The sequence below is a fragment of the Pogoniulus pusillus genome, chromosome 6 (assembly GCF_015220805.1).
Source record: "Pogoniulus pusillus isolate bPogPus1 chromosome 6, bPogPus1.pri, whole genome shotgun sequence".
In the NCBI taxonomy this organism is placed as follows: domain Eukaryota; kingdom Metazoa; phylum Chordata; class Aves; order Piciformes; family Lybiidae; genus Pogoniulus; species Pogoniulus pusillus.
In genome coordinates, this window is record NC_087269.1 from 37,453,362 (window position 1) to 37,468,901 (window position 15,540).

At 45.8% G+C, this 15,540-nt stretch overlaps 1 protein-coding gene across 3 annotated transcripts in view; it reads right to left on the reverse strand.

Moving 5' to 3' along the window:
- CTBP2 (C-terminal binding protein 2) overlaps window positions 1-15,540 on the reverse strand; it is a 157,219-nt gene that overhangs the window by 15,671 nt on the left and 126,008 nt on the right. The window contains exon 1 of one of the 3 annotated variants that reach the window (XM_064145292.1): window positions 3,996-4,012. The exons of the other annotated variants lie outside the window; for them this stretch is intronic. The gene's annotated coding sequence lies outside the window, so the exon portion shown is untranslated. Of the gene's footprint in view, window positions 1-3,995; window positions 4,013-15,540 lie in introns of those variants that run through there. 3 annotated transcript variants of the gene reach the window in all.

The following is a 15,540-nucleotide window of genomic DNA, read 5'->3' on the forward strand; positions in this document are numbered from 1 at the left end:
CTGATGATGCTGGTAAGCTAGACAAGTATGGGACTTGGCTGAGGAATTCTGTGGAGTTATGAGGGAACAAACATCTCACATGGATTATTACAGGACAAACGCTACTGTCTATGGCACTATGTGATTAAATCGGACTAAAGCTAAAAGCTGGAGGCTCCTTCACTATTCCTCTGTGGTGGTGCACTCTCCTTTCCCCAGAGCCTCCTGCAGCTCTGCTCAAGTGGTAACCACCACCAGTGGTGATCATAATGGATGAGTCTGGTCACGTGGATTCTGAGGAGACAGACAAGGATCCAACAGCCAAGGCCTCATATGAACAATGTGCCCACCTAACCACAGGCCTGGTCAATGTCTGTCTTGGAAAAACCTAGCTTCTGTGGTTGGTATGTAAATATAACTGTAAGTCAATTATCTTACTCCATATCTAGCAGACAGCCCAGGGCCTGCTAAGCTGTCCTGCATGGTTGCAGACTGCACACCAGGATCTCCCCTTGAGCAGGGACACTGCTCAAGGCTGAGAGACTCCTTGCCACAAAAGATTTTCAGTAGGTGATTAACAGCAGGCTAAACTTAAAAATCTTAGCTGAGTGACAGAAAGGATTGGTTACACATATACAATCCTTTAGACTTAAATAGCTGACCAAGTCGGGAACTGGGAGTGGATCCAGCTGCACCTTCTCCTCTCTGAGAAGGAGTTTAGAAAGCAAGAAGGTCAATTTTGGACCTCGTGACTCATCTGCCTCCCTAACAGTTTTTTCTGACCCTGTCCTCTAGGCAGTAAATAATCAAGTGTACCTTGTCATGGAATCTTGTTAAATCACTGTCACATTCACTATGAACGTTTGTTAAATTGCTGCTTTACATCAATAAACATCTTGCTACTTCTCTCTGATGAGTGAAGGCTGTCACCCCATCTGTGACACCCTTGTGCACAGGGCTGGGTGCTGCTCCAGCCCTCTGGACCGTGTTCAACACCAGGAACTATGTCACTGCAGCCCCCCACACCAGGAAAATGACAGTGAGTGAAAGAAACTAACTAGAGGAGCAACACACTGATTTAATTACCTTTTTTTTAAAGAGAAAATTCTAAGTGCCTTTTTGTCCAGACTGCTGCTGGGTTTAAGTGTTATCAAGATCTCCAGCAGCTGATGAATATGTGACAGACGCTGGTGCTATGGGCCAGAGTGACGCCAGCACCAAGAGCATTGCCCTGGGGAGGATCTACACTGCTGTGTACAAAACGCAGGGTAGCACTGAGTTACTTCTCTCCTACATGAGAACAAAACCCTGTGGTTAAGCAGGCAGGCTTGAGGGAGTGGGCTTAATGTCTCCCCGTCTCTGTTTCATCGAATCTGCCTTTAGAAATGAAGAACCAACCAACCTAGCAGACCTGAATGGAGATTTTCAGCATTACACGTGAACGTTTTTGGAATAGGTCCTTCTCTCTGTCCTTCCTACCAAGGTCTCCATTAGCATGTACTGGAAGTAATAGATGATGGTTGCGTGCATTTCATCCAGATGGAAGTGCAACTGTGTCAGTAGGCAGGGTAGAGTGCCGAGACGATTTGGATAACCGAAAGAAGCTTGCCATAAGCAGATAAGCGAGAATAAAAACATGCACGAATCTCAGAGGGTTTACACAATCCCTTTGTGCAGCACCATCCCGCAGCTAGATTATTTTCTCAGGTTAACAAGCGAGTGAATTACAACACTGACTTAAATGCTTACTAACATGCACGATCTCCAAGGCTTAGAGCATCACCTAGCAGCCTCACACAGCAACTGTAATAGAAAGAAATCTGATGCAGGACCAAAGTAGCCATAGCACTCCCAGTCCTGGTGGCCACCATCCCCACTCCATGGAAGCTTTATGCCTCTGTCTAGGCAAATTGATTTTTGGTGCTCACCAAGGACTAGAATTGTCCTTAGGCAGAACAGCAGGCATGCAGAAGCTGGTAGTGGCTTTCTGTGAAGTCCCATGGAAGATGAAACCAAGGGTTATCTGAATCTTCGACATTTAATCTGAGCCCCAAAATAACGGTTTTATTATGCTGCCATTACATAAGCTTCTTTCAAAGTCAAACCAAACACAGCTTTTTTTTTTTCCTCTTTCTTTCTTGCCCCCCCTGCCCCAGCATCTGTGTCTTTGCTTGGGATTAGGGATGTAATTGTGCATGATGACACAGGCTTCTCAGGCACGTCACCCTCACCCGCACACAAAAGTGCAGTCGCCAAGGTTGAATGGTGGCTGGAGACCCCGAGGTAGGCAGAGGAATGCTGCGCACTTCTGCTTCAATGAGGGAATTTACTCCAGCTTGACAAGGCAAGTTTTGAAGCAAATCAATAGGAGATGAAGTGCATAATGTATGGAAATTACCTTTTAATAAAAACCAGTGCCAGGGTTTGCAACTTCAGCCACGGTGTATTTTTCTCGTCTGCCTCTCTGGGTGCCTCTCCAGCCCCCTGCATCTATTCTTCACCATCCTGGTTCCTACCTCCCACATAAACACAATCAAACCAAAACACTTGGTCTGGCAAACCCAAGCTAAACTCAGTCTGCTTTTCTTTTTACCCAAGCTCATACACAGTACATTTGTTCTGCGTGCAACTGCTTCATTAAGAACAAGGTATGCCACGGATCAGAAAGTAATTAAGCAGCCAGACACTCCCCCCTAAATTCTGATCAAACATCACAGCCGTTAACCCTTTCGTTCTGCAAGAACCACCAGAGTCCTTCCACCAAGATTTACAACACGGTTTCGACCAAGACAGACCCATGCATGGGCACCACAGCAAACCGGGTGGTGAGGGCAGGAACGAGCAGAGCAGCTCTCCTTGGGGCTGGGGTGGGATCAGCTCTCCCTCCCAGCAGTGCCGGCAGGAGCCAGCGGAGCAGCTCTCTATGGGGCTGGGGTGGGACCACTCTCCCTCCCTACATGTAGCCTCCCAAATTCGCTGGCTTCCCTACCATCTGAAGCTGATTTTGCCGATAAAGCCCCAGCCGCTTTGGCAAAGTTGTGGCAAGTATCGTTCAAGATACATTTTTACATTCTTTTTGGCGTTTTCGGCTGCCCGCGGATGCTCGCCAGCATGGCAGGGAGAGCTGGGTGAGGCAGAGGGAGAGCAGGGGAGGGCTTGTGGAAAGGGGGAAAAAAAAGAAAAGGGAGAGAAGAAAAAAAGGGAAGGTTTTGCAGCCACACTGAGAACTCAAACTCCACCCCGGCTCACAGGCAGCGCCGCTTGTTGCACGCAGCCCCGCGTATAAAGTGCTTTTGTTTCATTTTTAATACACAAAGCCTGCTTGTCCTCTCCTGCCGCTCCTCCCCTTTGCCACCCACTTGTATCCGATCCCAATGGCACCCCTGCCAAGAGAATTAGGGAGTGCTCCCTGCTAAATGGCAGTCTTTGTGTGACCGCAAGACGGCTGGTACTATCTCACAGAAACAAAAGCAGAAGCCATTTGCCTAATTCTTATTAATCTCAGTTGCCTACGACACGCAGCATTCAAAAAAAAAAATAAGAGAGAGAGAAAATAATGCTAAAAAAGGCTTTAAGCATGGTCACTTGCAGTATATAAAAGCGCATCAAGAAGCAATCCTGACGCTCGCCTGAATTACTCCTTCCCAACAAAGTAGCTACAGTTTCACAGTCAACTACACACTTTATTAAACAAACAGAAAAGAAACAGGAAATTTCCCCTTGCCTGGAAAATGTTGCCTCCACATTCTTCTTCTTATTAAAAACCACACATGGCAGTGGAGGAGGAGGGAGGGAGGAGGAAGGGGGGGAACCCACACACGATAAAATACTACCACTTTTTCAGTGCGTTGCCTCTCCTTTCGTCTACGAGGGGGTATCTTCAAACAAGCAATCCCGCGGCCCACAGCTGCAACATCTCAAGACAAATGTCTCTTTGAACACGGAGGGAAAAAGAAAAGGCTTTTGTCCTGAGCCACGGAAGAATAGTCTGAAATTTCGAGAGGAGTTACAGTCACCTCTGCGCGGCTCCCAACTCTTCAGAGCACTCCCTCCAGACTTTGCCGAAGCTTTTAACTAATCGTAGTTCTTTCCCAGCCCTTGAATAAAATCATGTGAGTGCCAGCCAAAAAATCTTATGCTATGCACACTAAAGGGTTTGTATATGTCACAGTTGCTTTTCCCCCCTTCCACTCCCCTCCTCCTATTGACTTGCACATACGGCGGGTTGATTTTTTATTCCCCGAGTTGTCTCAAATGGATTTAATCTGTGCCACGCTGCGTTTTGTGTTTGTTTGGGGTTTTTTTGTGTGTGGCTTTTTTCATTTCTTTCCTCTCTATTTTTTTTTCCTTTCTTTCTTTCTTTTTTTTTTTTTTTTTTTAACCCAAAACCGAAACATGCCTTTCCATACAGAGAGTATTGAACCAGGCTCCAGGAACAGGCTGATAGCCTTGAGCAGCACCAGGAAAACAAAGCACCGGGGGAAGCAAGGCTGACCTGACCTCCTCTAGCACCCAAAAAACAAGGGCCAAATTCTTTCTTGATGTGTAAATCGACTGGTTTTCAGGATCAGAAAGGACACTTATTAACACAAGACATCTTGGAGATGCCCACTTCATCCCATATAAAGTAACAGCAGTCTTGTATCATCACCATCGTGATACGACAAGGGGCAATGGTTTTAAACTGGAGCAGGGTAGATTTAGCTTAGACCTGAGGAAGAAGTTCTTTACTATCAGGGTAGTAAGGCACTGAAATGGGTTGCCCAGAGAAGTAGTGGAAGAGTTTAAAACCAGGTTTTCAGTAATCTGGTCTACTGCAAGGTATTCCTGAGTATGGCAGGGGGGTTGGAACTAGATGATCTTCTAAGGTCACTTCCAGCTCAAGCCATTCTGTGATCCTATGATGATTCTATAATCAAAATCCCACCTCCCTGCAGAATGTAGACATGAAGGAGCAAAGTTCAGACCTGTTCAATGCCCTGTCTCCAAAGCATGCAGCAGCACATGGCTTAGAGCAGTTTTCTTGGCTTTTCCTCATTATCAGTGGCAGCAACAGCCAGAGAGAATCCTCATGCAAGAAAAAAATCCGCATCTCACTCTTGTTTAGTATACCATTAGTGCTGCATCTTACTCCTTCCATGGCTAGAGAGTGCTGCAGGTTAATTAACAGAAGGATCTAGGTGGCCTTAGTGCCAACTACCTTGGATACATCAAACTGATCTTCAGCCATGGAAGCCAAGACTGAACCAGAGCAGTGCTGGTGCACCAATCCTTCACCTGGCAGAAATGCAGCAAGGTGAGCCTGTACAGACACGTTTCTCCTTCAAGTTTTATCACCATCCCACTTGCTCAAACAGCACCATCCCTGCCCTCCGCAGGCTAGGGGGTCTGAAGCACCCAGAGCCAAGGGAAGCATCCAGGAGAAACAGGAAGCAGTTCATGGGCACATGCATCTCTGTTGGATGCTTCAGGATGCCCATGAGAATCCTGGAAGTGAAGGATGGGGTCAGGAGTGAGGAGAACAAAGGTTTATTACCTCAAGCTGGTCCTGACTTAGAACATAAACACCAAAGGACCTCTCAGTATCTCTAAAATCCAGTCTCTAAGACAAGGGGATTTAGGCACATCTCTCTCTTGAACTTACATTGCCAATGCTGGGGTGCTCCAAATCTCCCCGTTATTCACTGTCCCAGCCATCACATCCACTTCACAAGTCAGAAAGTCCTGCAGTGCCTTTCTGAGGTGGTTCAGTAGACTGCACTCCTTGGTGGCCCTAGGCCACTCCCTCCATGGGCTGCATACCAGCATTGTATTCTTATTCAGGAGTGCATAGAGCAGAAACCTCTGGAAAGCCACCTCTATGGGTTGTGGACAGCAAATGTAAGTGGTGTTTGCAAGCAGAAAGGTATAATCAAGTTGCAAAGGTGCCATCAAATAGGTGCTGAAAGAAGATTTCTGTGAGGATGGGGATGATTTTGGAAAGCAGTGCAATGCTGCAGGACCAAGAGGACCACCTTCTGCTACCATGGCGTACTCACAAGTGATCATCTTTCTTTCACTTAACTTTTTGCTGCTCCTCATAATAAATTTGTGCAAAAAAATGAGGTAAGGCCCAGCCTTCCTGTCCTAATCAGGGGAAAACAGATATTTACTGTTGTTTCTCTGGAGGCACTGGCTACTGTACAGACAGAAGCCATACAAATGGAAGAGCCAGTTTAGAAAGGGATGTCAAATCTCTTTTTCATAAATAATCATGATGTTTTAAAGCCAAACATTGTTGACACTGCCTGGACCCTAGCTGGAAGAGGCTGGGAAATCATTCTTATTTGGAGGAGACATGGATGTTTGAACCAATGTCTCTAATGCAGCTGGAACTGAGGGGTTCCATGTTCCCAGCTGGGGCTGCTGTAGGAAGGGGATGGTGGCAAAGTGGAGAGGACTTTCAGCCCACTGGGAAAAGCCACAGGTCCATGGCATTCTCTGCTCTGGCAAGGGAAATCATGCTTCAGAGAAACTCCTGAGCTCCTGGAACATGTGTAAAGAGGCAGCGAGGCTTGTTCTCCCTCAGGAGGGGCAGTGTCCTGGCTGGAAAGGAAAAACCTCATACCTGCCATTAGGAAGAACCTGGTAAACTCCTGACCTCCCCAGCACATTTCCTCCTGACAGCACACAAGAACTGGCTTTTTACCAGTTCCCTTTTCAGGGTTTCCTTGAAGAATGTATTTGTTAAAAATTCATAGGAAATTCCCATATTAAACAATATCCTTATTAGCTGATACCAACACAACAATTACAGTCCACAGCTGAACTACAGAAGCACACAGCAACCACAACGAAATGCTCTAACACAGGGAGTGTATACACAAGGTATCTTCTTATTTTCACCTCAGATCCTGGTGATACACCAGAAACAGATGCACCTCTTCATCTCCTTTTGTGTACCCACTGGAGTCCTCAGTACAAGTACATGGACCTGTTGGGGCAGGTCCAGAGGAGGCCATAAAAATCATCCAAGGTCTGGAACACCTCTGTTGTGAGGACAGGCTGAGACAGTTGGGGTTGTTCAGCCTGGAGAAGAGTCCAGGGTGACCTTCCAGTGGTCTTTCAGTACTTAAAAACATACATGGACGATCGTTTTAGCAGAGCTTGCTGTGACAGAATAAGGGGTGATGTAAACTAAAAGAGGAAGAAGAATTTTTTTACGCTGAGGGTGGTGAAACACTGGCCCAGGTTGCCCAGAGGTGGCAGATGCTCCATCCCTGGAAATATTTCAGCTCAGTTTGTCTGGGGCTCTGAGCAACTGGCTCTAGTTGAAGATGTCCCTGATAACTGCAGGAGAGGTTGAACTAGATGATCTTTAAAAGTCTCTTCCAACCCGAACCATTCTATGATTCTATGAAAATCAAGCACAAGCTTAGCAAAACTCCAGAGCACTCCTCTTCTATGAAATAATCTCTGAACTACATCTCATCTAGTTGCAGTCACAAGTATATAAACTAGTGTAATACAGTGGAGGGTGAAACTCCTCATGGCCACACAAGGTGACAGGAGATGGGAGGGTGCCCAAGGGATGCATTTGCTCCTGGGGCTAGCTAGGCACCACAATAAGCAGGAGTGTGGAGCTGCGGATGGACAGAAAGGATGGCAAGGCCAGGGAGGCAGCAGGAGCTGCCAGGGCATGTGAGAGAGATGGCAGAGCAGATGGGAAAGGCCATATGGGGTGGTGAGGGATGTACCAAGAAAGCTAAAAGAAGCACCTAGGAGAAAAAAAAATGCTTGCTCAGAGGAGCTCAGTTTCTTGCATTCATGGTGATTTTTTAAGAGAGGGATGGGGAAAAAAGAGGAAAAACTCATTTGGGGGTCAGGGGTTCAGACACCATGCGGACTCTCATACCATTCCACCACCCAGGGCTGAGCTTTGCAGCTCCTGTTAAGAACAAGGCGGAGAAGGCAGCAAACCCCCCAATAAATTCTCCTTGAACGTGCTCCATTACCAAGCCCAGTGCTGCAAAGGAATTATACCCGTAGTGCTCAGCGGATGGAGTTCTTGACATTGTCCAGAACCCTGAGAAAATGCTTTCTCTCCAGTGCTGCCACTTCAGCTGCAGTCTATACTCTTTACATTTCACACAAGTGACGTTTGCCTCTGAGAGACGCATTCCAGCCACCCAGCATCATGCAGGAGGGATGACATCTTGCCCTAGCTCTCCCTTGGGTCTCTCCCTATCCTCTTTATCCTTTTTCCCCTTCTATCCAAATGGAAACAAATGACAGCAGTACAAAATAAATGAGCTGCTTCAGGAAATGGACAGCTTTCATTGTGTTGTGTTTCGTGTTTCTAAAACTAGATGATAAAATAAATAAAGGGAAGGAGAATGATGCTGATGCTCTACGCAAGGGCACAGGGGAGGGCTGCTGATATTAGCCATCTGGGCAGGGGGCTACTCGGAGTTCAATCACCCTGAGGGAGTCAGAGGCTGCAAAGACATTTTGGAAGATGTAAAAATCAAGGCTGAAGATGAGCCTGCTGACCGACAGTGACAGCACTGGCATGGGGACAGCCTCAAACGACGCTGCCCGAGACCAGCAATGGGACTGCTGACAGTGTACCGGCACCGGGGGGGGGCAAACCCTTGGTTGAATCACAGACAGACAGCTGACAGCCCTACGGTTCAGACTGGAAATTTTCCTCAAGTGAAAAGAAGAAAGAAGTGATCCATCAAAGCAAGCACTTGGATCCGGTTTTTGGGAAGCAAGAGGGGTTCAATCGCACTAACTGTGTGCCACGTGCATCTTTCAAATGTGCATTGGCACATTGATAATGAGGAATTTTGAGTGGAAAACAAAGAAAGCATCATGTTGTGAGATTCTTGAAGGAATTAAATTATGTGGGTGCTAAGCACAGACTTTAGTCCTTCCCCTTATGCTGGACAAAAAGTCCTACTGATCTTTAAAATGAGATATACATAGGGCTTTATGTATGCTGCTCTGATCTGCTGCTAGCATTGCTGAGATCTGCTGGAGGATTTCTGTAGATCATAGACCAACTTGGGCTGGAAGGGACCTTAAAGATTATTGTCTCAACCCCACTGCCATGGGCAAGGTCACCTCCTCCTTGCTTAACTCTCCATCTACTCTGTCTTTGAATACTTCTAGGCTTGGAGCATCAACAACTTCTCTAGCCAACATGCTCCTGTGCCTCACCACCCTCACAGGGAAGAATTTCTTCCTAACATCTAATCTAAATTTAGCCTCTTCCAGTTTTAAGGTGTTTCCCCTCATCCTTTCACTCCGTGACTTTGCAGAGTCCCTCTCCAGGTCTCCTGTAGCCCCCTTCAAATGCTGGAAGGCTGCTCTAAGGTCTCACCAGAGCCTTCTCTCCTCCAGGCTGAGAAGGCATTGGAGGGCTTTCTGTGCTGGCTATGACAATGGCTGCTGTTGCCTCACAGTGTTTCCTGTAGAATCAGTTTGGTTGGAAAAGACCTTTAAGATCACTGACACCAACCTTAATTTAACTCTACCAAGTCTGATGATAAACCATGTGCCTTAGCACTGACCATGTCCCTTAGCACCAAGAAAAGAGAGTAGCTCATCAATGATCCAGCCAAGGCTTTACTTAATGCTCTTGCCATGAGGGCAATGTGGGCATCTCCAGTGAGAGCCCAGCTAGATTTCTAAGAGCCTCCCACCAAAGCAGTCTTTGGCCTAAAGCAAAGAGCCAAAAAAGGCTGGCAGCTGCTTCAGTTCCTCCTGCAAATGCTGCAGATGGGCTGTAGGATGTGGCAGGAGCTGAGACCACCCAGAGAGCACTCAAAGCCCAGCCCTGAGATGACTGATAGTTTAAATTCTTTAAATCCAGCTGGACATCTCCAGAATTTCACTCAAAGCGATACAAAGCACAAAACTTTCAAGCCAGGGGCAGAAAGTGACACTGTGGTGACATGCACCGGCAGAAAGAGAATGTGGGTTGCTGCTGAGCCCTGTGAGCCACACCATGTGTACTCATGGGGACTCTTCCACAGCTTGAGTGATGCTTGCTAGCTAGTAAAGGAAAAAGCATGGTGAGCTCACTCCAAAACCCACAGGTCTTGCCAAGGCCTTGTCCCTTGTAAGACCTATTAAAATAGCTTCTGGGCACTTGCCAAGTGCACAAGCCCAGCTGCAACTGTCTGTTCAGCGACCCTGTTGCAAGGTCATCCCTTCTGGAGACTGAAACAGCCACTGTTCAATGTACAAATGCTGCTGAGGGCACTCGACCTCTGATAACTTTCTCTTCCTACCACTGCTCCTGGTTGTGTCCTTGCTCTCAGATCCCCACCCCTCTTCCACGGCAAAGATCAAATGAAGGAAACCTTGCCATGGAGAGGAAGCCCAACCACGGCTACATTTCCAGCTTTTCTGTAGCTCATTTACAGCCTGTATAAGGCTCCCACTTTTGTTGTCCTAGTTTCCTGCTTCACTTTTTTTTCCATTTCTTGCTTCACTTTTTTTCCATTTCTTTCCCTGTCCCACTCTGTACCCAGAGCTCTCTCTGCTCTCTCATTGTCCTTTGAGGAATCTGATTCTGCTTAGGACAAAGAGGATGGCAAAATGGAAATATATGAGTGAGAGAATAATCCTGAAAGGTCCCAACAGGTGCTGAACACCTGAAAATCCCACTCATTTCCCTAAGATAAACACCCTCACCTACCTGTAGCACAGGATCATAACTGAGGAAAAAAACCAAACCTCTGAACAGCAACATTTGAAAGCACTTAACTACAACCTACTTGCTATTAAAGTTGATTTACTTTTACAGCTAATGCTTTACAAGTATAATGTAGGATTTTAACGTGGTTACACTGGAAGGGAAAAAAAAGAGGCACACGTTGAATTCTTGCGACATTTCAAGCACTCCAGAACCATAAAAACACAGCAAACAAAACTTTGGGCTTGGCAGCGACCACCAAACCCCACCTGTTCTCCCAGGGTGGGGAGAACAAAACAAAATCTGCACTCCACTTCTGCAGCCCCAAGCATGGCCCCTGCCTGGGCTGGGGAGGTCTCCCTGGCATGCTCCTCGATGGCAGGGTGCTCATTCTTGAGCTGCCCAGCTCCTGGCTGTTCTGCTTTCACCCAAGCAAGTCACTGAAGCCATCAGGAAACCCGCTATGGGGGAGGACAGCCCTCAAGTGTGTACTTGAGCTTAGCACGTATTTCAGAGTGTGCTGTCCTTAACAGAAACCCTTTCCTGGATGGGGCTGGTATCCCCTCCAGGCACATTATCAATTACTTGCCAGGTGAGAGGGCACACTGTCGTGGCAGATCAAGGAGATGACTGCACCACGCGGCACAGGAAAGATGGACTGGAGAACTGATTTTATCCTTTGGAGGAATAGTTTCTGAAGGAAGGCTGCTTGCTTGTGAGTCTTCCAGATGTAGAGGGTAAGCATGCAAAGCAGCTCATGGGGAGCATCAACCCTCGGACAGCCCAGAGCAGCAGCTCTGCCCTGGCTTGGTCCTGCAGGTAATGGTTGTACCGGAGGAACAACGAGATGGCTCTGACTTTCCCCTTGGGTTACTCTAGCTGAATCTTACAGAACCCCAGTGCTCTATGTGGTTTTTACTACGTAATGACTGTTCTACCTCAGGCAAGATTTACTGGTCATGACTGCACTAAGAAGATAGGGTTCTATATATGTAATGTCTTAGGAAGAGAAACTACTGCTTCAATCCATGTTCCTTAACTAATATATCCTAGGATTTTTCATACTGTTATAAAGCTGTCTCCCCACATACATCAGTACAATGAAGGAGGATCCCACATGGTGCTTGCAGTCACCTTCCCAGATGAACAGGCTTTGCTGGAAAGTACAACAGAAATGGGGTGATGTGGGGCCCTGCAACATCTCCCTCCCTGATGTCTTCTCTCAGAGTCCCCTGCAAGGCTGCTCGCTCGGCTGGAATCAAAACCAACCCATAACCCCCTCCAGGAAATCTCAATCTCTTTATCCAACTTCTCTGAAAAACCATTTTAGAGATGGCACACAATACAGCCCTTTTTAGGCCTTTGTGCCCTCAAGCCACGCATTAATACAGCAGAGACTAAGCTGGATTGAGGGAATTTGAAATTGGTGTACTGGACAACATAGACAGCTATTAAAAAAAACACCAAAAAACCTGACCAACCAAGCAACCAAAAAAAAAAAACAAAAAAACCCAAAGCACTCCAAAATGGAGTAAAGGAAACACTCAAAACTGAACTGTAAGCCGTAGATTCCATGAGGTCAGGGTGAACCTACAAACCTCTCACTGGAAATATGATTAATAATAGCATCTTATCTCCTGTAATGTAGAAAGCACACCTGGTTAATAACAGTACACTGATAATTAGTAAAACCATGAAAAATATTAGAATATTAGAATATATTTCTTTGGGACTGAGAGGAAAGAAAACATAGAAGTGCTCAGGGGAGAGAACTGTGTATTTTAAACTCATCCTGTTTAAATCTTTGACTTCACACCTTTGTAGATCCCTACTAGCCACTCACTAATCCTGTGTGCTGAAAGCATCCTGGGGTTGCAAAAGAGGACTGTAGGCATTTCATTTAAAAAAAAGAAAAGCATCTCCATACCCTTACCAAGAACATACTTTTGAGACTGCATGCAGAAATTTTGACACTGTGGATAGGGAGATCATGTTTCTACAGGTAAACTTCAATCCAGGAAAGAGTCTTCTGTAATTCAAGGGCATCAAATCTTTTGTCCAAATCAAATTAAACCAAAGGAATTATATTTTTTTGGGAGTTGCTTTTAAATTCAGTTTTTCCAAATATCTATTAAATCTTTTCAAAATTCAAAGAATGTAATTTTCAACATAATTTGCAACTGTGGAGATCTGAAGAGAAGCATCTTGTGCCAAAAGGATCTGTGTTTTTCTAGTTGGTCTGATAAAAGAAATTGTCTCTCCCTGCAAACTTTGTCTACCTTTGGTTTTCCTGGTTGAATAGAGATAACTGAAAAAGTTTAATGATTAACTTTCATGTTCTTTGTTTTCCCCCTTTATCAGGCTTTCCCTGGCTGCTACCATTTCTGCCTTGCTCTAAAACATTGGCTGCAGGTCTGCAGGCTGCTTGCACTCACCTACAGGCAGCACCAGTGACTTCAGCCCCAGCCTCCTAAAATCTCTTCCAGATACACCACCACCATGATAGCCTTGGGACCTGAATGCGGCTGGAAAACCCCAGAACTCTTCCAAAAAGATCTCAAATAACATTGGAGTTATGATTTGATACAGTGGAAAGCAGTTCCAAGTAATAGCAGGGACAGAAACTGTGACACCTTCAGCCACCCTACCTTGCCACCCTGGTCCTCTCAATAACCAACTGGAGAGAGTCCAGAGACGGGGCACAAAATGGTATGAAGGCTGAGACAATTGAGGTTGCTCAGCCTGGAGAAGAGAAGGCTCCAGGGAGACCTCATTGTGGCCTTTCAGTACTTAAAGGGGCTGATAAGAAAGCTGGAGATAGACTTTTCAACAGGGCCTGTTGTGGCAGGACAAGGGGGTGATGTTTTTAAACTAAAAGAGAGAGATTTAGACTAGACAGAAGGAAGCCATTTTTCACACTAAGTGTAATTAAAACACTGGCCCAGGTTGTCCAGAGAAGTTGTAGCTGCCCTATCTGTGGAAACCTTCTAGGTTGGGTTGGATGGGGCTATAAGCAACCTGCTTTAGTTGAAGATGTCCTTACTCACTGTGGGGGGTGTTGGAGCAATGTTTAAAGATGTCTCCCAACCCAAGCCATTCTATGATGCTAACATTTTTTCTCATCCCTGACCCTAAAAGTGTTGTCATCTGATTAGAGATCATCCACTGCTACACATTTCACATCTTAAATTAAGACAGTGGACCAAACAATGCCTACTGAGCATCATCACTAACTCTGACACTAAAAGTAGCCATTCATCCTGAGACACCTCATCTGTCAGCGCAACTGGTCACCTCCACAGAGGCTTTTCCTGCATGCCCAGAATGGGCTCAAGTCAAGGCTACCTTAAAATCTCATTGTTTTGCAAATCCTACCCTTCTAGCTGATTCATCTCCACCTCTCCCACTCTCAGTCCAGTCAGCAGCACGCAAGCACCTTCTGGTTTATGGAAACATGTTCTGTTTCCAAATATTGCCTGGTTCCTTGAATAATAGAGCTTATAAGCTCTCTAATTTATCACCAGAGTTTAAAATAGTATCACTAACCCTCACAAGTAATGATAGATGAAAAATGTATCTTAAAACAGAGCTATTTATGACCAGCTAGGAAAAAAATCTTTCCTAATCTGCTACATCTTTGAGTGAAAGAAATGTTCCCTGGGTTTCATACGAAAACAAAAAATGAACACTGGTAGAGAAAGCAAAATCATCTGCAAACAGAAATCAACCTTTTCTCCTTGTGAGCCAGAGTAGCCCAAGGGATAATGGCATGATCACGCCTCTGATGTATTTATGCAGCACATTTCATCTTCATTAATCTAGATAACACACTGGCAGATCCTTATTTTTTGAGTCCAGGAACGAGGAGCTATTCTTGTGCTACAGGACTTCAACACCCACCCTTCCCCTGATGATGTGAGGCTCCACAGAGGTCTCTGAACACCATCCTGAAGCACCACAGGTGCCTCCTTCCTACCCTCCCAGTGCATAGGGAAGGGGCTGTAGTGCTGCAGCCCCAAATCGTCTCAGCTCCAGACTGCCTGAGCATTCTACACTCATTTGGTCACAGTATGGGGCATAAAGGACCTCAACCAAAGCATGGGGCAGAGCTCTGCCCTTGCCTTCCTCAGGTCTCACATATGGCTTCTCTGCTGCAGGAAAATCTCAGCAATGCACCCAGAGCAAAAGGAAGGAGATCAGGGTGCTGGTATAAAGCACTGCTGCAAGGATTTGTTATCTTCTGATTTTTTGTAAGCTGCCATTTTGGTCAATAATCCTCATATTTAAGGTGTCTTATTTTCTTGCACAAGCAAAGAATAGTTAGATTGCCAACTCCCACAGCAGCTGGGAGGCATTTCCTACAGACATCCTCAGCACGTTAAGAGACAAATAAAATCCAGACTGTGGAGAAACTGACTGCTCTTGAAGCTACGTTAAACTCTAATGGGCTGAAAACGTCTTCATTTTTATGTCTCCACTATCACTGAGAGAAGAAATTCAGTGCTGACATAGGTAAGCACAGGCTCCAGGTTGATAGAATAATGTACACTGAGATAGTGAGAAATACTTCAGATTTGCCTACAGTTATAAAACTGTAAATCAGACTGAATGACATCACTGCAGCAACTTATTCTCATCTAACAGCTTTCTGGATTTTACCAGTTCAGTAAAACCCATCACCTACCAACCTAAGAGCTGCAGTTACATACCCTATGGTTATTCTCAATTAATTGATTTACCTGAGTTTTAAAATTGGGCTACAAACCCACCAAAAGAGAGAGGTACAGCAAAATGAACTAACCAGATCTCATTTCTTTCTTGGGAAGGAGGGAAGGGAGGGGTAGGAAATGGAGAGTCTTGAGCTGAAGTTTCAG